Source organism: Vombatus ursinus, unplaced genomic scaffold (assembly GCF_900497805.2).
Source record: "Vombatus ursinus unplaced genomic scaffold, bare-nosed wombat genome assembly UNPS02014786.1, whole genome shotgun sequence".
Taxonomy (NCBI): domain Eukaryota; kingdom Metazoa; phylum Chordata; class Mammalia; order Diprotodontia; family Vombatidae; genus Vombatus; species Vombatus ursinus.
In genome coordinates this window covers 19,788,498-19,815,180 of record NW_020954564.1, presented here as the reverse complement: position 1 = coordinate 19,815,180, position 26,683 = coordinate 19,788,498, and the positions used below count along the sequence as shown (strand labels likewise).

The 26,683-nt window shown below is 36.5% G+C and overlaps 1 protein-coding gene and 1 pseudogene across 2 annotated transcripts in view; both read left to right on the top strand.

The window, feature by feature from the left end:
• LOC114046962 (uncharacterized protein KIAA0355-like) overlaps positions 1-26,683 on the top strand; it is a 110,313-nt gene that overhangs the window by 10,625 nt on the left and 73,005 nt on the right. The window contains exon 2 of one of the 2 annotated variants that reach the window (XM_027867618.1): positions 8,074-8,170. The exons of the other annotated variant lie outside the window; for it this stretch is intronic. The gene's annotated coding sequence lies outside the window, so the exon portion shown is untranslated. The remainder of the gene's footprint in view (positions 1-8,073; positions 8,171-26,683) is intronic. 2 annotated transcript variants of the gene reach the window in all.
• On the top strand, positions 367-814 carry LOC114047209 (annotated as a pseudogene).

Sequence of the window (26,683 nt, the reverse complement as noted above, 5' to 3'; positions counted from 1 at the left end):
CTACAAACATGTATAGTACAGTCAAGCAAAACAAATACCAGCGTTGTCTGTCTTCCCCCCCACCCAAAAAGCCAGTTCCAGTCTGTACTCTGTCATGTCTCTTATTAGGAGATGGGTAGCCTCTTTCATCAAGAAGAACCTTTTGGAATCATGGTTGGTCATTGTGTTGATCAGAGTTCCTAATACTTTTAAAAGTATATTATCTTTACAAAAAAGTTGTTATTACATAAATTTTTCTTCTGGTTCTGCTCACTTCACTGTGCAGCAGTATATATAAGTCTTCCTAAGTTTCTCTAAAACCGTGTCTTTCACTTTCATTGCCCCGGAAGAGACGGTGGCAGGCGGGGTGGAGGGAACGGCCCTGGGAGCAGGGGCTGTGGCGGTCAGTGGGGACTGAGCTGCGGCCGCTGCAGAACTGACAAGAAGGTGTTTTGTTAAAATTCCTGTGGAAACAAAATATAATTTCATAAGGAAATAATGGATGGAGAAGAGAAAACATATGGCAGGTGTGAGGGCCCTGATGCTATGCATGTGAAATTGATATCTTCCGATGGTCATGAATTTATTGTAAAAAGAGCATGCTTTAACATCAGGAGCAATAAAAGCCATGTTAAGTGGCTCAGGTCAGTTTGCTGAAAACGAAACCAGTGAAGTTAATTTTAGAGAAATTCCATCACATGTGCTATCAAAAGTATGCATGAATTTTACCTACAAGGTTCACTACACTAACAGTTCAGCAGAGATTCCTGAATCCCCAATTGCATCTGAAATTGCACTGGAATTGCTGATGGCCGCGAACTTCCTAGATTATTAAATAAAATAAATTATAATAAACTGTTAACTTTTTCAGTAAAAAAATAAATAAATAAAACCATGTCTTTCATAATTTCTTATAGCACAGTACTGTTTGATCAAATTCACGTACCATAACTTGTTCAGCTATTCCCCAGTTGATGGGCATTCCTTCAGTTTCCAATTCTTTGCCACCACAAAAAAAAGCTACTGTAAATATTTTTATATACCTATGGGTACTTTGATCTCTTTGGGATGTAGACTTAGTAGAAGTATTGCTGACTCAAAAGGTATTGCACAGTTTAATATCTTTCTGGGCATAGTTCCAAATTGCTTTCCAGAATGATTAGATTAATTTACAGCTCCATCAACAGTGCATTAGTGTGCTTGTTTCCCTGCATCCCCTCCAGCATTTGTCATTTTCCATTTTTGTCATTTTAACCAATTTAATGGGTGTGAAGTGGTACCTCAGAATTGCCTTATTTTGCATTTCTTTAATTATTAGTAATTCAGAGCATTTTATGTGGCTATTGGTAGCTTTGATTTCTTCCTCTGAAATCTCCCTGTTCATATCCTTTGACCATTTGTCAATTGGAAAATGGCTTTTATTCTTATAAACTTGAATCAGTTACCTGTGTATCTTACCATTATCAGAGAAATGTATTGCAAAGATTTTTTCCTATTTACCTGCTTCTCTTCTATAGAATTTTAGCTAAATTGGTTTTATTTGTGCAAAATCTTTTTAATTTTCATAATCAGAATTTTCCGTTTCACCATCCATGACCCGCCTATCTTTTTTTGGTCATGAACTCTTCCTTTGTCCATAGATTTGACAGGCAATTTCTTCCATGCTTCTCTAATTTGTTTATGATATCACCTTTATGTCTAAATCATGTACCTATGTACCAAATGTACCCATTTGGAACTAATCTTGATATATGGTATGCGATGTTGATTTATATTTAGTTTTTGCCACACTGCTTTCGAGTTTTCCCAGCAGTTTTTGTTGACTAGTGAGTTCTTGTTCCAAGAGCTGTGATCTTTGGGTTTTTGTTAAAAACACTAGGCTGCTGTGCTCATTTACTTCTGTATGTTGTACACCTAACATGTTCAACTGTTCCACTATTCAACCACTCTCTTTTTTTCTTTCTTTCTTTCTTTTTTTTTGACTAGGCAGTGGGATTTAAGTGCCTTGCCCAGGGTCATACAACTAGTAAGAGTCAAGTGTCTGAGGTCGGATTTGAACTCAGGTCCTCCTGACTCCAGGGATGGTGCTCTATCCACTGTGTCACCTTGCTGCCCCTACCACTCTGCTTCTTAACTACTACCAAATTGTTTTTAATGATTATGGCTTTGTAATATAGTTTAAGATATGGTTCTATCCCACTTTTTTCACTAATTCTCATCAAATTCTTGACCTTTCATTCCTCCAGATGAATTACTACATTTTTTTCTAGCTTCTAATGCTTTTTGAGGAAAAACTAATTTGCGTGGGGGCAGGATTTAGTATATTATTCTTAATACAGATTATCTTTTTATTTTTTATAAATTTATTTTGATTTATCAACAATCACTTTCATAAACTTTTGAGTTTTAAATTTTTCTTCCCCTCCCTCTCTACCTCTCTCCCCAAGACGGCACAATCTTATAATATGGCCTTTAAATATATCGGTTATACGTATATATTCCTATTAAACATATTTTCACATTAGTGATGTTGTAAGCAAGAATTAGAACCAATAGGAGGAATCCCCAGAGAGAGGAAACAAAACACAACAGAAGGGGAGAAAAATAGCACATAGTATTCTTCGATCTGCATTCTTAGTTCTTTCTGTGGATGTGGATAGCATTTTCCATCATGCGGCCTTTGGAGATGTCTTAGATCCTTGTATTGCTGAAAAGGGTTAAGTCTATCAATATTAGTCATTGTACAATGTGGCTGTTACTGTGTACAATGTTCTCCTGAGTCTGCTCACTTCACTCAGCATCAGACCATACAAGTCTTTCCAGGTTTTTCTGGAAAATTACAGATTATCTTTAATCATTTTCTGAATCAGGAAAACCTGGGTTTTAATCTATCCTTTGCCACTTACTAACTGTGTGACTCTGGGCAAGACCCCTTAGCCTCAGTTTCCTCATCTGTAAAATAAGAATAATAATAACACCTCATAGCCTTATTGTAGGAATCAAATGAGATAATATATGCAGAATACTTTGCAAACCCTTAAAGAGATATGTCAAGGTTAGTTATTATTACTATGACTTTTAATTGACCTCATTTTCATAAGAACAGTGTGATGTGACCTTGATTTTCTTAGTAAAGTAGGAAGCAAGGACATCTGTAGGGGAAGGAGTGAAGGTTGAGGGGGATAAAAGAGGTCTGAAATAGTCACTGAGGGTAGTAAGGTAAAAAATCAATAAGGTAGCAAAAAATTGGAAAAAAATTATGGTGTATGAATATAATGAAATATTACTGTGATGTAAGAAATTACAATTACAGTGAATACTGAGAAGTGTGGAAAGATCTATATGAAACTGATGCAGAATGAAGTAAGCAAAGCCCAAAAAACCAATATGAAAAGTAATTACAACAGTGCAAGTGGAAAGAATCACACAAAAAAAAATTAAAAGTGAATGCTACAAAGTTATAGGGAACAAGCAGGACTTTAAAGAAGACTTTTGAGAAGACACTCCTATCCTATCCTTTTGCAGAGTTTGTTATATGGGATCTTCTCTGGGAGGTGGAGAGGGCTGTTGAGGAAATTATGATGATATATAAAAAAGACAGCAATAAAGTTATTTTTTAAAAGAATTAAGGAATAAAAGTTTTTTTTTATGCAAACAGTGAAGACACAATTGAGATTACATAAAATGATTTATAGTGTACCCAGTTGGCATAGTACTGTGACTTCTTTCATCAGTGTTTAGTATTTGAGTACAAATAGATCAAATCAACAGTAGGAGTGATCTAGGAGTGAAGACTGGTAGGACAGATTGCAACAGGACAAAAGAATCATAGAAGTAGAATATATAACTAGATTGATTACAGTGTCAGAGCTGAAGGGGGAGGGTGGGAAGTGAAGCCAGAGCAGGAGTAATAGACTAAGAAAACAGGGAAAGATAAAATGACTAGAGGCAGTGGTGAGTGTGAATATCAGGTTTAGGGGGAACGAGATAGAGGGTGAAATAGCACAATGTCAATTATTAGGAAAGAAGGGAATTTCAGAGTTCAAAATAATAGAGCTGGTAATTATGGGCAATAATGAAATCTTAGTTATTACCATCCTTGTAACTGGCTATGATAGAATAATGCTGTAAAGGTCATGGGGGTTGAAGTGGTTCAAGTGGAATGTCACAGCATTTGAGGGGATTTTATATATACACACATATATGTATTTATGTATATATATGTGTGTGTGTGTGTGTGTCCATATGGTTTTTAAGTATGAGGTCAGAGGTGGATAGAGTAGTAAACTTGGAATCTGGAAGACATGAGTTTAAATCTTACCTTGAAAATTTACTAGGTATGTGATGATAGGCAAATCACTTAATCACTCTCAGCCTTAGTTTCTTCTTTGGTAAAATGGGGATAATAATAGTAACTGCTTCACAGGGTTGTTGTGAGATTAAAATGAGATATATAAAGTGCTTTGTAAACTTTATAGTACTGTATAAATGTCATACATTCTTATAATATAGGGGGTATTTGTCATGCTGACGATAGGATTTATGCAGGCAGGGATTATGTGTTATTCACAGTGTCTAATAAATGTTTTTTGAAGTTTGAAGTTGAACAAGGCAAAAAGTTATTGGTGATGCTGTATTGCTTGTTCAGATTATTTTGAAACAGAAAAATTGGTCTATACACTCCCAAAATAATTTATAAAATTGAAAAATATATAGCTTTCAGGCTACTGGGTAATTTAATGGGAAAGCTACCATTTTTCAGATGGGTACACTTGTGCTCAATTTAACCGTGGGTATCTTTAAAGATATAAAACCTTTCCATTTTTGTTAGTTCCAAAATCCCTTTTTTTTGGGGGGGGGCGCCTAGACAGTGGGGTTAAGTGACTTGCCCAGGGTCACACAGCTGGTAAGTGTTAACGTGTCTGAGGTCAGATTTGAACTCAGGTCCTCCTGACTCCAGGGCCAGTGCTTTATCCACTGTGCCACCTAGCTGCCCCTCAAATCACTTTTTAAAAGAAAGTATGTTGAAGTAAGTTGAGTTGACTCTTTAGTGCATTAGGCAGTTTGTTTGTAGAAGAATTTTTCCATGGTAAATCATTTTCTGTATTCTCTTTGCTTTAACATGTGCATTTCTTCTCCCTTAGATAAAACTCTATTGAATGTATAGTCCTTTTACAAAGATATTGTAGCAGATAGTGAGGACACCACCATTCTTCTAGTTACTCCAGTTCACCCCCTCAGAATAATTTTCAATTCTATATTCTCTTGTACTCCCTATATCTAATCTATTTTTGCTAATTCTTTTTAGTTATCCCTCTACAGCATCTTTCAGAACATCTGTTCCCTTCTCTCTAGTTACATGGCCTTCACCTTCATTTGTGCCCTTATCTCCTCTAGCCTGGACTTCTTTTTTGGGGGGGGGGTTTAATATCTTTTATCTATTTACCTCACTTACCTTTATCAATATATAGCCCTTTCTCAGGTAACTGTCCTTTATAACAAATAGTTTTACTATTTGAGGAGGAAAAAAGCAGTTCATGAAAATATTTTGAAAAAGTCTGATGTAAAGAAATGAAGTTTTCTGCACCTATGTTCTATCTCTCCCCTGACCTCAGCAAAGAATTGGGGAAAAGACAGTGCCTTCTCATTGCTTTTCTTTGGAGCCAAGATTCAATTGTTTTATTATTGCGGTTTTTTCAGTTTGCATTGTGGCAGTCATTTTTCTGGTTTTGTCTACTCTTTGCATCAGTTCATATAAGTCTTTCTATATTTCTCTATATTCATTACACTCATTGCTTCTTAAAATTCTTAAAATTAAAATGTAATATTCCATTACATTCATATACCACAGGTTTTTTAGCCATTTCTCAATTGATAGTCATCTACTTTGTTTCCAATTCTTTGTTACTACAAAAAGTATTGCTGTAAATATTTTCATTTATATAGGACCTTTCTTCTTTTCAGTGACCTCCTTGGAATCTCTGGGTCAGAGGGTATTGAAAATTTTAATCACTTTGCCTAATTCCATAATTGTTTTTCACAGTTTGCCTGGACTTTATTGCAACAGCTTCCTAATTGTCCTACTGTCTTCTAGCCTCTCCCCTCTCCATCCATCTTCCATATACAACTGCTAAAATAATCTTCCTAAAGCAGAAGACTTGACAGTGTCAGTTCTTTGCTCAAGAAGTTTCAGTGCCTCCTTGTTTAGCCTTTAGGATAAAATACTAACTCTTCTTGGCATTTAAATTCCTTTGTAGTCTGGCTTCAGCTGATCTTTCCTGATTTTATGCATGTTCTCCCCTCTCACTCGACATTCCAGCCAAATTGACAAACTTGTTTCCTGAACTAGGCACTCCATCTCTCGTTTTTGGATCTTTGCCTGGAATGTATTTTCTCCCCACCTCCATACTTCTACCTCATCAGTCATGTACTGTCTCTTACTGGAAGCCTTTTTTGTTCTGTATAGTTGATGGTGCTCTCTCCATTCACCTAAAATTGTCATATGTAAGTGTATTTGTTGACTTGTTGGGTACCTCTTATACAATATAAACTTCCTGAAGGCAAGGATGCAAAATGAAAAGCAGTTCTTGTCAATGTAAAACTGTAGAGATGATTACAGGAGGTCCTAAAAATCTTGATACAGTTTTAAGCCTTATTAGCTTTTCAAGGCTTAAAACTGCACCAAGACTTTTGGGACATCCTGTCCAATAATTGTGTCTACAGTTTTTGTAGATGTACTTTTGGTAAACCTATAAAGGAAATGGTGATTTCAGTTTAACCAGATAATGAATATTTTTGACCACAGAACCAACTAAACTAATGCACACATTCAAAACATCTCTGGGCCTGGTATGCTAACTAGTCACCCGAATCCTTCCTTCCTTTCTTCACTTTTCCTTTCCTTTCTTTCCTTTCTCTTCTTTTCTTTTCTTCCTATTTGTTTTTACAGCAGAGGGTCTCTACACAAATACTAGAGGTAGAAGTCAAATTCAGAGTGGTGCGGTTTTAAGCCATAGTAGCTTTTTAAAAAAGCAAACAAACTTTTGATTTAGAAAGCTTGTTAATAGCTTAAAAAAAGTTATTGAGCTTTAACATTTTTTTCATGTGACTAGTTAGCATATTTGGCTCAGAGATGTTTTGAAAGTATGCATTAGTTTAGTTGGTTTTGTGGTCAAAAAGAATTTTTATCTGGTTAAGCTGAAATCACCATTTCCTTTGTGGATAATACCAGATGTAAAATCTGTCCTAAACCACTAATGATAGGTGCTTTGTTTTTGTAGAGGAATGTCACATTTATGTGGTGGCAGGTTGAAATAGAAAAGTAAATAAATCACTATAAAGATTTGGTGAGTTATTTAGGGTAGAGGCAGTGTATGTTTCCTTAGAATATAAACAAAATTAACTTGTTCTGCTTGGGTTTTTTTTTTTTAAATCTTCAACTTAACTGCAAGAGATGCTGTTGTTAATGCTGCGACATTTTTTGTGTCCCCTTCCCCTCTTCTCCCCAACCACTGTTTTTCCACTACTGACAGAATGATAAAATTGATATTCTGTTGTTACTGTATTTTAGTTCATTGTTGTGTGATACTTATTTAAGGTATTTCAATCAGTAAAATTCAAATCCTTAAAAAAATGTCAATAGTTTTTGCTGCTTGTTCTTAAATAACTTTGTTTATTGTCATTATTGCATTCCTAGGTGTATTGTCTGGCTGTTTTTCCAGAACTTCAAAAAAAAATTGAATTTGATCCTAGTCAACTTGTTTTCTTTATGAGACTTTTGAACAGCTTTGTCTGGGTCCTACAATCAGCACATTTGCTGAATCTTAGGAAACCAATCTTGTATGATAGAATGGCGGAAAATGTTATTAGAGCTTTTCTTTGGTGCAGGAGCAACAAAGCTTATCTATAGTTCAAACTAGGCCTTTTCTGCTTACAGATGTGACTTCCTTTTCCATTGTCTTCTCTCCACCCTAGCCTTTCCTCTTTGATCTTTTAAAGATATACTGCTTAGTGATTTGTACTATGGAGGCTGGGAAATGGTTATTTTTGTTGCCATAGAGCCAACTTCCTCTTCTGCTTCCTTTTCTTGCATAGCAACTGCAGGAAAATGTGAAGCTGTCTGGCTACAGCTGACTACATTGTGAAGGAGTCTGCAAAGGAGAGCACCACGCAGCTATGGCTCTTTATAAAGGTGGGAAGGGATTCTTCTAAATGTACATTTTTACGACACTCCTAAAGACTAGTTATATGGGGATCAGAAGAATGGGATTATTTGTGGTGGTGATAACATTCATCTCATCAATAAATAACAAAAATATCAAGTACCTATGATTTATAAGATATTTTGCTAGAGAGATAGCATGGTGTAATGGAATAAATATGCTGGCTTTGGAATCAAGATAAAACTGATTTCGGATCTTGGTTCATACACTTAACTTTCTTTGAGGTTGATCAGGCCACTTAATCCCTCTGAGCCTCAGTTTCCTCATTCTAAAATAGGTATGATAACAATTGCAATACCTGCTTCTCAGAGTTGTTAGGAAAGCATGAGAGGCTCATCAGATCAGAGATTTAGAGTTGGAAGGGGCATAAAAGGCCATTTAGTCTAAGCCCCTCATTTTACAGTGGAGGAAACTGAGACCTGGGGAAAGTTAAATAGCTGCTTATGATAATACAGGTAGTAAACATCAGAGGCAGTATTTGAACTTTGGTCCTCTGACTCCAAAGCCAATTTTCTTTCCACTTTAAAGCACTCTAAATGTGAATTATTATTAGAAGCTGAGGGAGATACAGAGATGAATAAGACATCTTTCCGCTCTAAAGGAGTTTACATTATCATTGGAGAGATAAGTTATGCATGCTCACATGAAAATTAACTATAGAAGACAATATAAGATGACCTAGGCAGCTAGAACAGTGGGAGAGGGGAGGTGGTGTTCTTAAAAATATTGCCCTAATTGAAAACTTTGTCTTCTTTTTAAGAAAAACTTTTTTAAAATTAAATTTTTGATTAAGGATTTATTTTTCTCTCTCCAGCTCCCCTCTCACTCTTCTGGAAAGAAAAAAAAACTATTTTGTACAAGTATAGTTAAGTTAAAACAAACTCTTTCATTGGCCATGTCCCAAAAATATATATCTCATTCTGTACCCAGAGTATGTCACCTTTCTGTCAGGAGTAGCATGCTTCATCATCAATTCTCAGGAATCATGGTTGACCATTGCATTGATTAGAGTTCCTAAGTCTTTCAAAGTTGTTTTTGTAGTGGTGGTGTTGTATCAGTTCTTTCCCTTGTTACTAAAACTATACCTTCGATCATTTCTTATGGCATAGTTGTATTTCATTATACTAATATACAATAATTTGTTCAGCCATTTTCCACTTGATGGATTCCTTAATTTTCAGTTATTTGCTGTTATAAAAAGAGCTACTATTAATATTTTTGTTCATATAGGTCCCTTTTTCTTTCTTTGATCTCTTTTGTGTGTAGAAATGGTATGAGTGATCAAAGGGTGTACACAGTTTAGTAACATTTGGAGAATAGGTCCAAACTGCTTTTCAGGATGACAGTACCAATTCAGAAAAACAGGCATATAAATGTGAGAGAAATCCTCTTGAATCAACATCTGGGTCTCTTCATATGGAGGTTCTGATTTCTGCCCTATTATATAGAATTAAATTCTTCAAATCTGGTTTTAGTATTCTGGTACTGTTGAACTCTACTAGGAGAAGTCACAGAATCATGCTGACAGGGTATACTACACATTTTTATTAAATATCAATTCTTTTACTCTTCCCTTTGACTCTTTATCAGATTAATCTCTGTTCTAAACCTTTCCTCAAGCCACCTAAACCACCTCAACCTTCCTCAGTAGAGGATCTCACTTCATCCTTTACCAGGAAAATTGAGACAATTTGTTATATGTTCTCTCATCTTCCCATTTCTGTACTCAAAATCCCCTCAATATCATTTCCCATTTTCTGCTCTTTTGTTCCAGTCTTGAACAGAAGGGACCCATCTTCTCTCTAAGGTCAGGCTTTCTTCTTGTGCCCTTGATTTCATCCCCTACTATCCCCTTTGGGAGCCTGAATCTTTCATCATCTCCTCTTTACCTCTAATCTTCAATCTTTATTCATTGACTTCTTACAAACATGTCCATATCTATGTCCTTCAAAACAAACCAAAACCTTCACTTGACCCTACTTTTATTTCAGGCTGTCATTAGTCCTATTTCTTTCCTTTCTTTCTTAACCAAGTGGTAGAGAAATAGTGACTAGAATTGGATTGTATTGGTAGAAGGAGTTCTTAGATAAGGAAATTCCCTCTGTCCACGATGCTCAGCCCCTTCACTGTAGCTTAGAGGTGTTGTTGTTGTTGTTGTTGTTTTTTTAATTAGGCAATTGGGGTTAAGTGACTTGCCCCAGGGTCACAAAGCTAGTAAGTGTCAAGTGTTTGGTCTGAGGCTGAATTTGAACTCAGGTTCTCCTGACTTCAGGGCTGGTGCTCTATCTATTGCGCCACCTAGCTGCCCCAGTAGCTTAGAGTTTTTAAGAGAAGCCTAGAGCCCTGGGAGGTTAAGTGACTTGCCCATTGTGACACAGCCAGTATATGTCAGAGAAAGGCCTAGAACCCAGCCCTTCCTGAATTCAAGGCCAGCCTTTAACACCATGCTGCCTTTATAACCAGGCTCCTAAAAAAAATCTGCTTATAGTAATTACCTCTTTTTTTTTTAAGCCTCCCATTTCTTAACTCTGTGTAATGTGGCTTCTGATCTTCTCGTTTGACTGATATAGCTCTCTCCAAGCTTATGGACAATCTCAAATTTGCTAAATCAAAGGATCTTTTCTTTGTTCTCATACTTTTTTTCTTAAGCCTCTCTGTGGCATTTGATTGTTGACCCACCCTTCTCTCCCTTTGCCCCTCCACCATTTGTCATTGATTTTTGCCTTGTTTTTCTCGTTTGTTTGATCACTTCTCACTATGTTTTTTTAGATTATCAGCCCTTTTGAGACCACTTTACCCCTTAGCATGTGTATACCCTTTCTTTTCTCAAGGAGATTTCACCAGCTCACTTGGGTTCAACTATCATCTCTTTGCAGTTGACTCAGAAATCTGCGTCTTTAGCCCTCTTCTCTTTACTGATCAGCAGTTTTGGATCTCTGTTATATGTCTCCCCTTGGATGTCTTCCATCTAGATGTCTTAAATAAACTTCTTGTCATTCCTGGCTTCTAAATTCCTCATTTCTATTGAGAATACCATCATTCTTCCTGTCACTTCGGTCTGCAACCTTGGTCATTCTCAACTCTTCCCACTCCTTCATCTTCCTTGTCTGATCTTTTGCCAAGTCTTGTCAATTTTGTCTCTACAACACAACAATTCCTATCAATGTTCTCTTCTTCACAAGTAACATATGAAACTGAATTCGAACTCAGGTCTCACTGACTCCAAGGCCAGCACTCTATCCATTGTGTCTCTGGACAACTGAAAAAATATTTTAAAAACATCAGGAAAAAACTTTTTTTTTAGTCTGGATCTGTGATTTCATCAGGGTAGGGAATTTCTGGTGAGGAAATTCCTGCTACCAATGCAGGTAACAACTGTTTTCCGATTTAAGGGTCTTAGAGAATTGCCTAAATTACTGGCAGAATTTTATTTTTCATACAGTAGTTTATTTAAATACTTCATTACTTTGTGATCTCATTAATGTGGTTACTTATGGCGTGGTACCTATTGCAAACCATTCATACCTTCTCATCCTGTGCAACTTATTTACGTACTCATCTGTATGCTCTACCAGAAGCCCATCAAAAACAGTTTGGAGACATTCTTCTAGATCTCTTGACATCTTGTGGGTATCAGTGGAGTACAGGGCTGTTTTATCAGTTATTCCTTCTTCTGCTCTGTGATGAGGCTGCTTCCTTTTCTGTTCATACATATCCTTGATAATATAATTTTGTTGCTTCTCTTGTATGGTTACCCCAAGGGAAGAAAATTGGTATTTTTTTTTATAGGCAATGGGGTTAAGTGACTTGCCCAAGGTCACACACTTACTAGTGTAAAGTGTCTGAGGCCAGATTTGAACTCAGGTCCTCCTGACTTCAGGGCTAGTGCTCTATCCACTGCGCCACTTAGCTGCCCCAGAAGAAAACTGTTATTTTAGGGGGAAAAAATGGGTCTTTGTTTCAAGAAGAAGCTTGAAATCATTAATGGTATTCAGTTTCACAAGTGTAATCCAACCCAATTTCTTGCTATTCAAATGCCCTTTTCATTGTGAATTTTCAGTCCCTGTCCAAGATATCATAATTGTGGCTCTGTGACCTATCCATCCAGTGGCATATTGGATGAAATCTAGACAGTAGTCAATTTGAAGCTATATGAAATTTGCTATTTTTCTTGCCAGATAATATACACTTAGTTCACTTATAAGTTTATGCTATTTTGGTCGTTATTAAAAAAAAAGATGCATTCAGATAAATGCATAACGTGAGTTTATTCCTGTATTTAGGAAGGATCAGAGAATTATAGCTCTCAAGCTGGAAGGGAGGCCATCTAGTTCAACTTCCTTGTTTTGTAGATTAAGAAACCGAGACCCAGGGGGTTTGAGACTTGTGCAAGGGTACACAGGTAATGTTGGCTGGGATTTGAGCCCAGGTTCTCAGACTCCAGAGCCAGTACTGCTGTTTCTTTCCAAATAATTTGAAAGTCATAGTTTATTTTAATAATCAAAGTGAAAATGAGCTTTGAAGATATAAGGTAAAAAAATGTTACATATACATAACTAACCTGATGTTTATCAACTAATCAATCAGTCAGCAAACATTTATTATTGTAATAAAATTATTATACAATTTATTTTTACATAGCTATCAGGAAGGATATGGAAAGGTCTTTTTGAAGCATACTCATTTATTACTGTATCCAGAACCAATGCTAGGCCAAGTTGGTAAGCTGTCTAAATTTGGCTTCTGAAGTTTTAGGTTCAGTACCTTTAAGGCTTTTCCTTTATTGTCCAGATCACCCATTGTGATGAGCTCTCTCCTCCACAAATCAAAACTTTAAACAACTGGAGTCTAGCTGGTTCTTTAGAAGCCTTAGTGATATGATCATTGGTATGGGTATCTGGCTCTTTCTTTAGTAATATTTCATTATTATTTCATTGAAGCCTTATTCTTAGTGAATACACTAATAGAATTTCCAACACTCTGGTGGACCCCTATCAGGGCATGTTTTGGGAGGCTCCCATGCAGCCCTAAAACCTTTCCCCAAAGCTCGGCCTTCATTATCATTGGCCACCAGGCAAAATGCCTTTTTTTTCTCCCACTGCAACTCAGGAAATGGTGTAAGACTTGGAAAAATTGTGATCCAAAAAAGTACAAGATATGCCTACACCTAGGAAATTATAAATTTTTGAAGTGAAGGCAACAAAGTAATGGGGAAAAGATAAAAATAATTTATATACAGTGTTTTATCCACTCTTAAAAAACAACAAAAGGAAAATGGCCGTGGCTTTTCCTTAGTAGTTTGTTTAGCAGCCTTTTTCATATTTCCTGCAAATAAAGTAGAGCTTAATAATTTGTTAAAACTTTTTTGTTTTATATGAAACCTAAGGTAAAATCAGTTTTGAACTAATGATGTTAAAATAACTTAAAATATCAGTATCCTGTCTTCTACTCTTGAATTGCTTTTTACTGCCCTGTTCTTTTCTCTGTTTCAGTCCTGCGTCACTTCTCTTTCTACCTTTTCTATTACCAAACTATTGAGCTCTGCTAGAAGAATGCAGGGAACTGTGGTGACTGAGTTTTATACTTCATAAGGATCTATAGATTTAGAGTTGGAAGGAACTTCAGGGTCTTTTCTAGACCAACTCCCTTGTTTTGCAGATGAGGAAACTGAAGGGAGGAAACAAACATTTATTAAGTGTCTATTCTGTGCCAGACACTGTGCTGTACTGAGGACCTTATAATTATTTCATTTGATCCTCACAATGACCATGTGTGATAGATGTTATTAGTATCCACATTTTGCAGCTGAGAGAATTAAGGTAGGTAGCAGTTAGATGATTTCCCCAAAGTCACGCAGCCAGTAAGAATCTGAGACTCAATTTGAACTCATAACATCCTTACTCCAGGCCCAGTGCTCTGTCCATTGTGTCACCAGAGCCATGTTGTTTCCACTGTACCATGCTCTTTTCATAATATGCTGTCTCCCATTTGTGTTTTTGCTCAGGCCATGCTATATGCCTGGAATATTCTTCTTCCTTTTTTCTACCTCTTAGACTCCCTAGTTTCCTTTAAGGATCCATTCAAGGGAAATTACGTTGTATTTAACTTCCTCTGTACATGTTGTATTCCTTGAGCAGAATATGAGCTCCTTGAGGGCAGAGACTGTTTTGTTTAGGATTTTGTATCTCCAGCTGTTAGGAGAGGTAACCACACAGGAAGCACTGGAGTTTTTTAGACTCCAGCCTCTAACAGGTTTCACTCTTGATCTGGGCAGCCAGAAGGACAGGAAAACAGCTTCCGAGAGGTTAAGTAAGCTTAACTTTAGTCTTGTCTTCCCAAAAGAGTTGCTGATGATGGGAGCTCCAACTCCTACAGCGTTTCCTAATCAGTCTTCTCGCAGGGGTGGGTGAGAATGGTAGAAGCTACCATTGGTAAATGGTAGAAGCTCCTCCTGGTCCCCTAAGCCTCAATGGGGGACGGTTGAGGCAAGCACACAGATTCCCCCCAAACCTTGTTGGGGGCTGATCAGGGCAGGTACATACATTCCTTTATGCATTACCCAAATCCCAAATGGGTTCCCCACTCACTGACCAGTGCCCACTTAATTTATAGGGCAACAGACAAAGAAGGCATTTTGTCGACATTAAGCTCATAGGTTAACTTTAGCAATATTGTCATGTCCTCGCACAGTGCAGTTGTACATTATGTCATCCTTATAGCTTACTGCGACTGTGCAGTAGAAGTTGTTTTCAACCATAATTCGTAGATATCTTTTTCTGGATGTTTTGGTCATTACTTTAAACTTAATTGTTCAAAACTGGACTCAGTCATTTCTCTTTCAAACTTGCTCTTCTTCCTAACGACTCTCTTTTTTATTAAACCCTTAAATTGATCTTTGACTCCTTCCTTTCCTTTTACCTTCCCTTCCCCCACCCCCTAAACCAAGCCAAGTTCTATCTCTTCTACCTAAAAAAAACAAACCCACAGATTAACATTATCTATGTTCCATTGTATTTTGATTTATTTTGTTAAATATTTCCCAGTTACATTTTAATCTGGTTTGTACATGCAGCTGGTGTTTTTGACACTTCTGCTCTATTCTACTGCTCAAATGATCTTTCTAATGTGCCACTTGGATCATGACACTCCTTTATTTAAAAATCTTTTACCAGTTTTCCCCTGTATAACGAATAACAGATAAACTCCTTTTTCTAGTATTAAAGTTTGCCTACAATCTGGCTTCAGCCTACATGACCATTCTTGTGGCAGAAGATTCTTTTTAATATATTCATGAATTCTACATTACAGTGATACTGGACCACTCAATCCTACAATTTCATCTTGCCCTCTTCTGTCTCTGTGCCTTTGCCCATGCAGTGCTGCCTCACCTGTGAAGCTACCTTCCATGATTTTCCATCTTTTGGATGAAAATCTTCTTTCTCTGCACAAATTTCTGATAACACTTTCCTTGGATCTTTCTCTTCAATTTGGTTCTCAGCCGTGTTTGAGACTGCCAAGTCACTTAACCTCTCTGAGCTTCAATTTCATAATTTGTAAAATGGGGATAAAGTTGTTATGAAGCTCAAATAAGAAAAATATGTTAAATGCTTTGTAAGTAAAATGTTTTATATGAATGTTAGTTATTTTTATTATTACTACTACTGCACATATTCAGTAATTTATAACTTAGTGCCTCATGGTCAAGGCCCCATGCAATTGTTGGAAATACTTGGATACCTGTAAGTAGATATTTTTCCCACTGGTGTAGATTGCAAACCATCCATGCCCTCTTGTGCTATGTAGTTTTCATCTCTGACCTTTCAAAAATTGAGCTTCTACCAAAAGTGCTTGAAGGACTTTTAGGTCTTTTAATTATTTTGTAGGTGCCAGTGCTGCCTTGGACTAGCATTCTATTATCCCTCTTTGTTGCCTTCTAATATATAACCTGCCCTCCTTTTCTTATTGCTTGTTTCTTTGTTGTTGTTGTTGTTTATTTATTTTTAGCCTTTATTGTTTTTTTTTTAATTTTGACTTTTTTTTTTTAAAGGCAGTTGGGGTAAGTGACTTGCCCAGGGTCACACAGCTAGTAAGTGTCAAGTGTTTGATCTGAGGTCAAGTTTGAACTCAGGTCCTCCTGACTTCAGGACCAGTGTTCTATCCACTGCGCCACCTAGCTGCCCCTTTAGCCTTTATTTTTTAAAAAATTTTGAATTTCAGATTTTCTCCTTCCCTCCTGGCCTTCCCTTTTCCATTGAGAATGCAAGCAATATAATATCAATTATACTTGTGAAGTCATGCAAAACATATTTTTGTATTAGCCATGTTTGCCTATTTCTTTGACTATGCCTTTTACTTGCACACAAATTATGTTTCTAGGTTTTGTTGTTGTTTTAGTCATTTTCAGTCACGTCTGACTTTGTGACCCCTTTTGGGGTTTTCTTGGAGAAGATGCTGTAGTGGTTTGCCATTTCCTTCTCCAGCTTGCTGCATCCTAATTATGCATGCTTCACATCTTTCCAACACCACTTACTTAAACTCTAATTTTGATTCCTTTGAGATTGTGATATTCCATGATTCTTAGATTAAGAGAGAGTATTGATGTTCAAAATACGGTTGTCTTTTTTGTGCATATGGGAAATAGCTTGTAATCATTGAGAAAGCACTATGCAGTTTATTAGAAATAATCCAGATAGCTCTCTTCCTCTTAATTCTGGATCCTGATCATTATCCTTTGGTTGTGCCTATCCAAAATATATTTATTGATGGATTAACTTAAAGGCTTTTTCCACTGTAAGTCATGCCATCCTTTGGTGCCATCATCTATTTGATTTTTTTCAATGCATACTGCTAGGTGAAACTATTTAAAGATTGTAGTACAGTGATATGAATGGCAGGATTACTGAGCTCTTGTTTTGCCTTTACTATTTTCTTTATCTTTGGATTAGATCTTTGGATTAGAAATACCAGAGCAAAAATATCTGATGGGGAGTTGAAACCAAAGGTAAGTAGGATGAGAGCAGAAGAGCTCCTACGTGTCATTAGTGAGTTTCAGTTACCAGGCCCAGACAAACTACATTCCAGAGTACTCAAGGAACCAGCAGATGTGATTGTTGAACTGTCAGTGATCTCTGAAAGATGATGGAGAATGGTAGTGGTACCATAGGTCTGTAGAAGGGAAACATCCCAGTTGAGAAAATATGAAAGAGAGACAGGCTGGTAGGCTTGACTTTGATTAGGGTCAGAATTCTAGATTGTATTATTAAAGGGTTAATGATCACAAAGAGCTTGTATGACTTCGTCAAGAATAGGTCATGCCAGACTAACCTCAATTCCTTTTTGACAGGGTTTATTAAACTAGGAGGTCAGGGGAATGCTGTAGCTGTAGTTTACCTAGATTTTAGCAAAGCATTTCATAGAGCAGCTCAGGCTCTTCTTGTAGACAAGCCAGAGAAACAAGGGTTAGATAATGGTGAAATTCGAACTAATTGAGTGACTGAAGGTATACAGTAATTGCTAATTTCACATCAGCTTGGAAGTTGACTTAGTGGAATGCCCTAGAAATCTTCTCCCTGGCCATGTGCTATCTCAATTTTTTATCAATGGGAGACATAATCACAATGACAGTATCAGAAAGAAGTATAATTTACCCTTCCCTCCCCCACAACCAAATCTCCTCCATGAAGATCTAGAAAAATCTACCAGACTGAATTTAGATTGGGAAATCCAAGAAAAAGTCAAAGTGAGTCACTTTTCCAGTGGCTTAAGAATACAAACTTATCTTGGAGCACTGGGGATGTGATTTGGCCAGGAGTGCACTGTACATAGAGCATTATAGCACCCAACTGCTGCAGAGTGAGGTGGGAAGAACCAGGAGAACAACTTATCCAGTAGCAACAATATCGTAAAGACAATCAACATAATGACTAACCACAGTTTCAGAGGTGTCCGCCTTTTTGTCTATAGGATATGATTAATGCAGGAATTTGCTTTGCTCGACTACATATTTTTAACAGGTTTTGTATTTCTTGCTTTGTCAAATGATTGGAGTAGAGTGGAGTAGAGGAGAGGTGGTAGGGGAGAGAATTTGGAACTGAAAATAAAAATCAAATTGAAAAAAAGAAAAGAAAATTTTTTTTACCAGTAACTTGTCAAAAAAGCCCAGATGCCAATATGTAGGAACAATATTTGCTATGTAGGCTAAGCTAGTTTTTCCTTAAAAGAAATTGAAATTTTCTTTGAGGCTTAAATGTTTTAAAGCACTAGGGTTCTGCCCATTGATATAGCTCCTGATGGCCTAAATACTGAGACCAGACCAGAAGGAGGCAGGAGTATTTCTCCCTTAGGCTGATCCATGATTCATTAGCGTGGCCAGTACAGAGGCAAGAAAGCTGTGCTCAACTGAAGCTATGTTTCATCCTTGTTCAGTATCCTTTCTATGCTCTGGTTAAAGAAACCTCGTTTTGTTAACTGTTGGGTGTTCTACATGTATCTCATTTTGTTTCAGTTCCAATCCTGAAACACCAGTCATAAATCAAGCCTGTCCCACAACAGCATGTTTATTAAAATTGCATATGACACAGAGCTGGAGAATAGTTAACAAATACATCGTGTGAGAGTCAGGATTAAAATAAGTTTCAACAGGCTAAAACGTTGGGCAAAATCTAATAATAGATATGTTGTATTTAAAATTCAGTTTAACCAGAGAGGAAGAGTTAATACTTATTCTTTCCAAGGCCAATGCTTCTAGTTGCCTCCTTATCCCATCCCTTCCTGCCTCCTCCAGATTTCCCCTATCATTGTATCAACCGTCTACTCCCTAATTTTCAAATTTTCTTTATCTACGGGTTCCGTCTTTGGCAGCATACTTCTTTACAAGCATACTCAGACTTCTCCTTTCCTTTAAAAACCTTTACTTGACTGTGGATGTTTAGTCTTATATCTCTCTTCCTTTTCACAGCCAAATTCTCTTAAGAAGAGTCATATTTGGAGTCAGAGAATCTGAATTCAAAACATGCCTCTTTCACTTATTAGGTGTGGGAACTTGAGAGCAAGTCACATCATCTCTGTGGGACCTCAATTTCATAATCTGTAAAATGTGAAGATTGGACTAGATGTTTTATAAGGCCCCTTCTAGCTCTGCATCAGTGATCCTATGATCGTAGAAAAAGCTGTTTACGCTTCTTGCCTCCATTTTCTTGTCTCCCATTTACTTTTTCAACCACTTTAAAATATCTTTCTTCTGACCTTACTACTACTCAATCTTACTTTCTCCAAGAATACCATTGCTAAGCACAATCATCTTTTCTCAGTACTCCTCTTTTTTGATTTCTGTGCTGCATTTGATACTTTACTGTTGACCATCTCTTCTTTCAGGATAGTCTCTCCATTATGGGTTTTCATAACACTGTTCTTATTGGTATGGTATTCTTTTTGTCTGATTGTCCTTTGCAGAATTGTCATGATCCCATGGCCTGCCCTCTATTTGTGAATGTACCTCAAGGCTCTATCCTGAGCCATCTTATTGTCTTGCTCTACAATTTCACTTTTAGTAATCTTTGTAGCTCCCATGGGTTCAGCTATCATCTTTATCCTTATGGTTCCCACATATACGTGTTTAGCCCTCATCTCTCTATTGTGTTCCAGTTCTACATAACCAACTGCCTGCAGTTCTCTGCATTTGCATGCCCCATCACAATCTCCAACTTAACATGTCTAAAACAGAATTCCTTATCTTTCCCTCCTAACTTTCCTATTTTGAGGACATTACCATCTTTGTAGTCTCTCAGGTTTATATTTTATCCTTGACTTAAAAGCTCTTCACTCTCTCTCTACCTCCAACCTTCTCACCAGCTCCATGTCTAATCAGTTACCAAGTCTTGGCAGTTCTCACTTCACAACATCTCCTTTCTCTATTCACGTGGCAGCCACCCTCCTTCAGACTTGTCACCTTTTTCCTAACTCACAGCAATAGCCTCCTGATTGTTAGTTGTCTCTCTGTCAGTTCTATCCTCTAATCTTCACAGCTACCAAATTTTATTCCAGAAATACAGGTCTGATCATGTTGCTTTCCTGTTGAAGAGTCTTCTTTGGCATCCTCTATTGCCTGTTGGATAAAATTCTTTTTGGCATTTAAAACCCATCACAATCTTGACTCCAACCCATTTTCCCGGATTGATTTCACCTTTTCCCCCCCTCTTTTCTTACACTAAATTCCAGCCACTCTGATCTTCAGGCTACTTTTTACATCTCTGCTTCTGTGTCTTTGTGTAGGCTGCCCCTCATGCCTGGAACTTTCTCCCTCTCCACATTTGCCTCTTGGAATGCCTGAGTCCTTTCAAGCCTCAGTTCAACTGTCACCTCCTACAAGATACTTTTCCCCCACCCCAAAATTACTTTTTTTGTCTTTGTGTACCTAGCACCTGACATAGTACCTGGCATATAGAGAGGGATCACTTAATAAATGCTTATTGATTTTAATTGAAAGGCCTTCACTTAATACAGTTTTTCTAAAAAAGATCTAGGATTTGCGTGACAACTAGATTGGCGTGAGTCAACAATGTGATGTAGCAGCCTGAAAAGCTAATGAGATCTAGCTGCATTAAAAGAGAGCTAGAGAGGTCATACCACCACTGTACCCTGCCTGGCCAGGCCACATCTATAGTATTGTGTTTAGTTCTGGGAGCTGCATTTTAGGAAGGACATTGTTAAACAAGAGAGTCACATCCAGAGGATGGCAAGTAGGACTGTGAAGGGCCTCAAAGTCATGCCATTTGCAATTCTAGTGAAGAAACTGGAGATGTTTAGATTCACAAATAGAACAGTTAGGGGAATAGTTGTGTTAAAATATTTGAAAGTCTGTCATCTAGAAGAGGAGTTAGACTTATTCTGTTTGGCCCTAGAGGATAGAGCTAGGAGCCATGAATTAAAGATGTAAAAGCGGATTTTGGTTGTATTTTAGGGAAAAACTTCATAACCTTTAGAGCTACACAAAAGTGGAATAATCTAATTTGGGAGGTAATGTGTACCCCCCCATCAGTTGAGGTCTTCAAGCAAAGTTTGAATCATCACTTGTCAGTTTTGTTATTGACGAGATTCTTACGCAGTCATGGATTGAACTGGATGGCTTCTGAGGGCCTTTCCAAATGTAAGATTCAATGAATCTATGAAATGATACTCAGTATTAAAATAAACAGAGCAAGATCTCATATTCTTTATACCTTTTAGTCAATTATAATTGTACAAATGTAGCCTGCTTGGGAAAAAAAATTTTTTCTATAACTCCCTATTCCCTTCTCATAGTTTTTCTTTTCTTTGTTTTTCTCATAGTTTTTCTAAGGATATATTCAGTATATACATAGATTACATGCTTGAAGCTTTAGAGCTGAGTCCAGGAGACTTCCTGGCTGGATTCCACTATTGCTTTCCTAGGTAGTTTTCCTCTGCCACCAGCTGGGACAGAAGAAGGATTTCTTCTCCGAAGACTGGGCCCTTATGATTCAGAGCCTTCTCTTTTTGATGTCTCCTTTCATACCATTTTCCTGTAATGTCCATTGTATCACAGCACAGATAGTCTGTAATTTTAAAGTTCATAAATTATCTTACTAATGTGCTGTGAAATCTTAGGATATGGATTGTATACCTGAACTCTAAAGGGTGTATTCTTTCCCTCTATTATCAGTCTGAATTGACTTAAAAGCTTATTACCTCTTTATTATCCTTCCTATTTCACTCAGTACAATCTGGCAAACATTTATTAAACATCTACCTTGTGCAGGGCATTGCACTAAGTTGTAATGGTAATGGGACCACCAATAAGTGGCAATGATGACTTATCTATAGCACCTTGAGGTTCAGAAAGTGCTTCCCTCACAATAGCCCCATGAGGGAGCACTTGGTAATATCTTTATGCCTGTTTTACAGCTGAATCAACCAAGCAACTTGTCTGTTAACACACATTAGAGTCTGGGTCAGTGCTTTTTCAGCAATATCACATTGCACTTATGATAAAGACAGTTTTAAATTTTTCCTTCTTAAAAAAATAAATTTCAAGTGATAAGCCTAATACCAGAGGATTTATGAAGTATCTATTTCAAAGTCAGTACAAGGTCTATTTGATACAAAATTATTTTGGCTTTAAATAAGAAAAATATAATTATTTTAGATCACTCTCAGAATCTTAAGCTAAAATGCAAATGAAATATTTATTTGGGAAAATAAGAGTACCTCTTTATGAAACTAAGATATTCTTCCTACTGTGGTAAGATTTTATATATATGTATATATATGTGCATATGTGTGTGTGTGTGTGTGTATTTTTTTTTACTGCTAAGAGCAACAAGAATTTAGTTTTAAGTCTTTTGTTAATAAAGAAAGACTAACATTTTATCTTAAATATTCTCAGGGGCATTGTTATTTGTCTAGAGACCAAAATGCCTTCCAGCCAAATATGTGACATTTCAAATATCTTAAGGCCACATTGCATTTTTTTATGTTGCTCATTAGTGATAGGAATACATTCTTGGGGAGGAAGGGCCAAACAAGGAACTTGGTAGGAACAGATTTGGGAGCAGAGTATACGGGATACATATGCTATTAAAGTTTTTTTTTTTTTTGGATGTATTATATCCTGTGAAAGGAAGATGTATGCTAAGTAAAATTTTCCAGCTCACAGATCCACAAATTATTACATAATTCATAGAAAAATGCCAGAAGTTAAGTAGTAGTAATATTCTGTTATAGAGCACATCCGTAGACACTGGGTCAGCCTTCTCTTTGTGTAAATTGGCCTTATTCTTTTCTGCATGTAACTATATAGATTCATGTTATTGCTTTAGAAGAATGTACAGGTTTGGAGCTATTGAATCCTGAATTTTTATCTGAGCTGAGAAAGGAAAGGTAAAATAAGCAAAAGAGAAGATAACCATAAAACAAAATTTGGGATTAATCTGGGTAATGGGAGGGAAAACCAAGTTCCAATTAGTATAAACAAATAAACCATCTGACTGCTAATTTAATAGAAGAGGAAAATGTAAACATATACATATGTTTATTTAAAGGTTGAAAACAACCATTATAAACATAAATGTGATTGAATTAAATTTCCTAATAAAAAGAAAGAGGGTGGAAGGGTGGAAGAATAGTGTTTTTGTTTTGTTTTGTTTTGTTTTTGCTTTTTGGTGAGGCAATCAATGTTAAGTGACATGCCCAGGTTCACACAGCTAGTAAGTGTCAAGTGTCTGAGATTGGATTTGAACTTAGGTCCTCCTGACTCTAAGGCCGGAGCTCTGTCTACAGTGTCACCTAGCTGCACCCTGGAAGAATAGATTTTAAAAAGTTTCTGCATCTAAGAAACACATCTAAAACGTAAAGAGTGAAAATTCCAGAATAGATCATTAATGACATGGTTGGTAAACACTTGTAAAAGGAAGTGGTTATTACAGAGAATGACCATGGCTTCACCAAGAACAAATCACTCCTGATCATCCTAATTCTTTTTCTTTATTCTCTTCTGTCTCTCTCTTTCTCTCTCTCTCTCTCTCTCTCTCTCTCTCTCTCTCTCTCGGCTCTCCTTCTCCTCCTCCCTCTCTCCTCCTCCCTCTCTCCTGTCCTCTCCTTTCTTCTCCTTTCCTCTCTTTTTCCTTTTTTTTTCTAAACTGAATCATTTACATGGTACTCTTAAGGTTTTCAAAGTGCTTTTACATATATTATTTCATTTAGCCCTCACAAAATTATTCACATTTTTTGTAAGTGAAGAAATTTAGTCTGACCTAAGTTAAGTGACTTGCCTAGCGGGTCATACAACTAGAAAGTTTCAGAGGAAGGATTCCAGCTTTCGTCTTCCTGACTCCAAGTTTATCAATTGTGCCAATTAACTTAATAGAGGAGAATGCTATTAACATAATTTATGTAGATTTTAGCAAAGCTTTTGATAAAATGTCTCTTATTTTGTGGAGAAGATACAGAAATGTAGACTAGCTAATAGAATTTAGTGATTTCACAACTAGTTATGTTAATGTATACTAAAAGTAGGTGTTAAGGTTCAATGTCAATGTGGCAAGAGATCTCTGATGTGAGCATCCCAGGAGTCTGTGCTTGGCCTTCTCTTTAACAGTTCTTATTAGTGGTGGACAGAGATTCATCAAATTTGTAGATGACACTTAGCTGGGAGGAATAGTTAGCACAGTGGATGATAGGATCAGAAAGGATCTTGACAGATTTAGAGCATGAGGCTGAATCTAATAAAATGAAATTCAATAAAAGTAAATGTAAAGTCTTAATTTAAGTATAAAAATTAACTTTACAAGTATAAGATGGTGGAAGCATGGATAGACAGCAAATATTCTAAAAAACATTGGGGGTTTTAGTGAACTACAAGTACAATATGAGTTAGTCATATAAATTTTCCAGCCAAAAAAGGTAATACAGTGTTGGGTTACATTAAGACAGGCATAGCTTCCAGGAATAGAGAGGTGATAGTCTTGTTGTATGCCATTCTGGATGCCACTGTTCAAGAAGAATGTTAATAAACTGGACAGTGTTCCACAGAGGACAACTAGGTTAATGAAGGGCCTTGAGTCTATGTCTTATGATCATTGAAGGAAAAATAGGGAAGTTTAGCTCAGTGAAAAGAAGACTTGGGAGGAAACTTGGTAGCTGGATTCAAGTGCTTAAAGGCCTGTTGTGTGAATGTGGGGTTAGACTTGTGCTGTTTGGCCCTCGAGTACAGAACCAGGAGCAATGAGGCTAAGTTGGAGTGAGGCACATTTAGGCTTGATGGCAAACTTCTGAACAATTAGAACTATTGAAAAATGTAATAGGCTGCTTCGGGAGGTAGTGGGTTTCCTCCCCTTGGAGGTCTTCAGGCAAAGAGTGAATGACCAGTTGTTAGGTATGTTATATAGTAGGATTTCCTTGCATGTCTGGATTGAACTAGATGTCTGCTGAGGTCCCTTCAACCTTTCAAATTTTGTGAATTCTGTGAAAATGAGGTAATAGAACAAAATCTCTTTCCAGTGACTCTCAATGCATGATTTGCAATTGTAATCTGAGATTACACAATAGTAAAAACATGATAATATCAAGAGAGACAAAAAAAAACTACATTTGCCTGAAGGATCTATAGACAATGAAAAATGACAATATTGAATGTATATGTACCAAAGGACTAGAAAATAATTGCATAGTGCCCAAGTTAAAAGAAAAAATTATCACAGTACCTGGCATGTAATGGACACTTAATAAATATTGATTGAAAAACCTAGGAAAATTACAAAAAGACATTGATAGTAACACAGAAATAGTAGGAGACATTAATATCCCTCTCTTATAAACCCAACAGAAAAGTAAATAAGGAAAATATAGAGAGGAATAAATTGTTAGAAAAACTAGATTTGGCTGCCCTGTATCAATTTCTGAATGGGAATGTTAGCAGTATACATTTCTTAGCATTTGATCATGCATTTACAATTATTCATGTGCTAGAGAATAAAGAAATCATAAATACCAAGAAAGGCTTAAAAATAAATGTCCTTTGACATCTATAATGTTGATAAAAAATAGTAACAAATCAAGGAAATATGAACATGCTGAATTATGAGAACAAATTATAGAAGCAATAAATAATTATGTTAAAGATAATGATGCAATGTCAAAACCACAAAATTTATGGAATGCAGCTAAAGTAGCTGTTTGAGGAACTTTTATATTTCAGAAACATTAGCAAAATAGAAATAGAGAATGAATTGAGCATGCAATTAGATTAGAAAATAATTCAGCAGCTCTGAATCAAGTATAGAAGTAGATATCCTAAAACAAAAGAGAACTAGAGAAACTTAAAGCATAGAACTCATAATACTTAAGATCGGGTGTTTTGAAAAGACTAACAAAATCAACAAAAGACATGAAAATCAAATTACAAAAAAAGGCACAAAATGAATTCACAACAGAGAAAAAATAAAGCAAATTATCAGAAACTACCATATACAGTTATATGCCAGCAAAACTGAAAATTCAAAAGAAATTGATAAATACTTAAATATAAAATACCCAAACTAATAAAACACAGAGAAGATCTTAGCCAAATCTCTGGGAGAAAAAAAAAATCAAACATATAAAATTATAGAACCATAAGATTCTGATCCTGAGGTCATAGGATCATAGACTTTACAGCGGGAAGGGACTTTAGTCCATCTTCTTATTTTACAGATGAAGAAACAGGTGCAAAATTGGTCAGGTAACTGCTTTAATTAAGGTCCCCTAGGTATAGTAAGTAGCAGAGGTGGAATTTTAACCCATGTTAACATGGTTTGATGTTGTTGACATCAAATCCAGCATGCTTTCTACTGTGCCTAGCCGTCTTTTTGTTGTTTAGTATTTGTTGTTGGTGAGTTGTTTCTCAGTTGTGTCTGACGTTTTGTGACCCTGTTGTTTAGTATGGTTGTTCATAATTAAAATGCAGCACATTTTAAACCTGCTTTCATTTG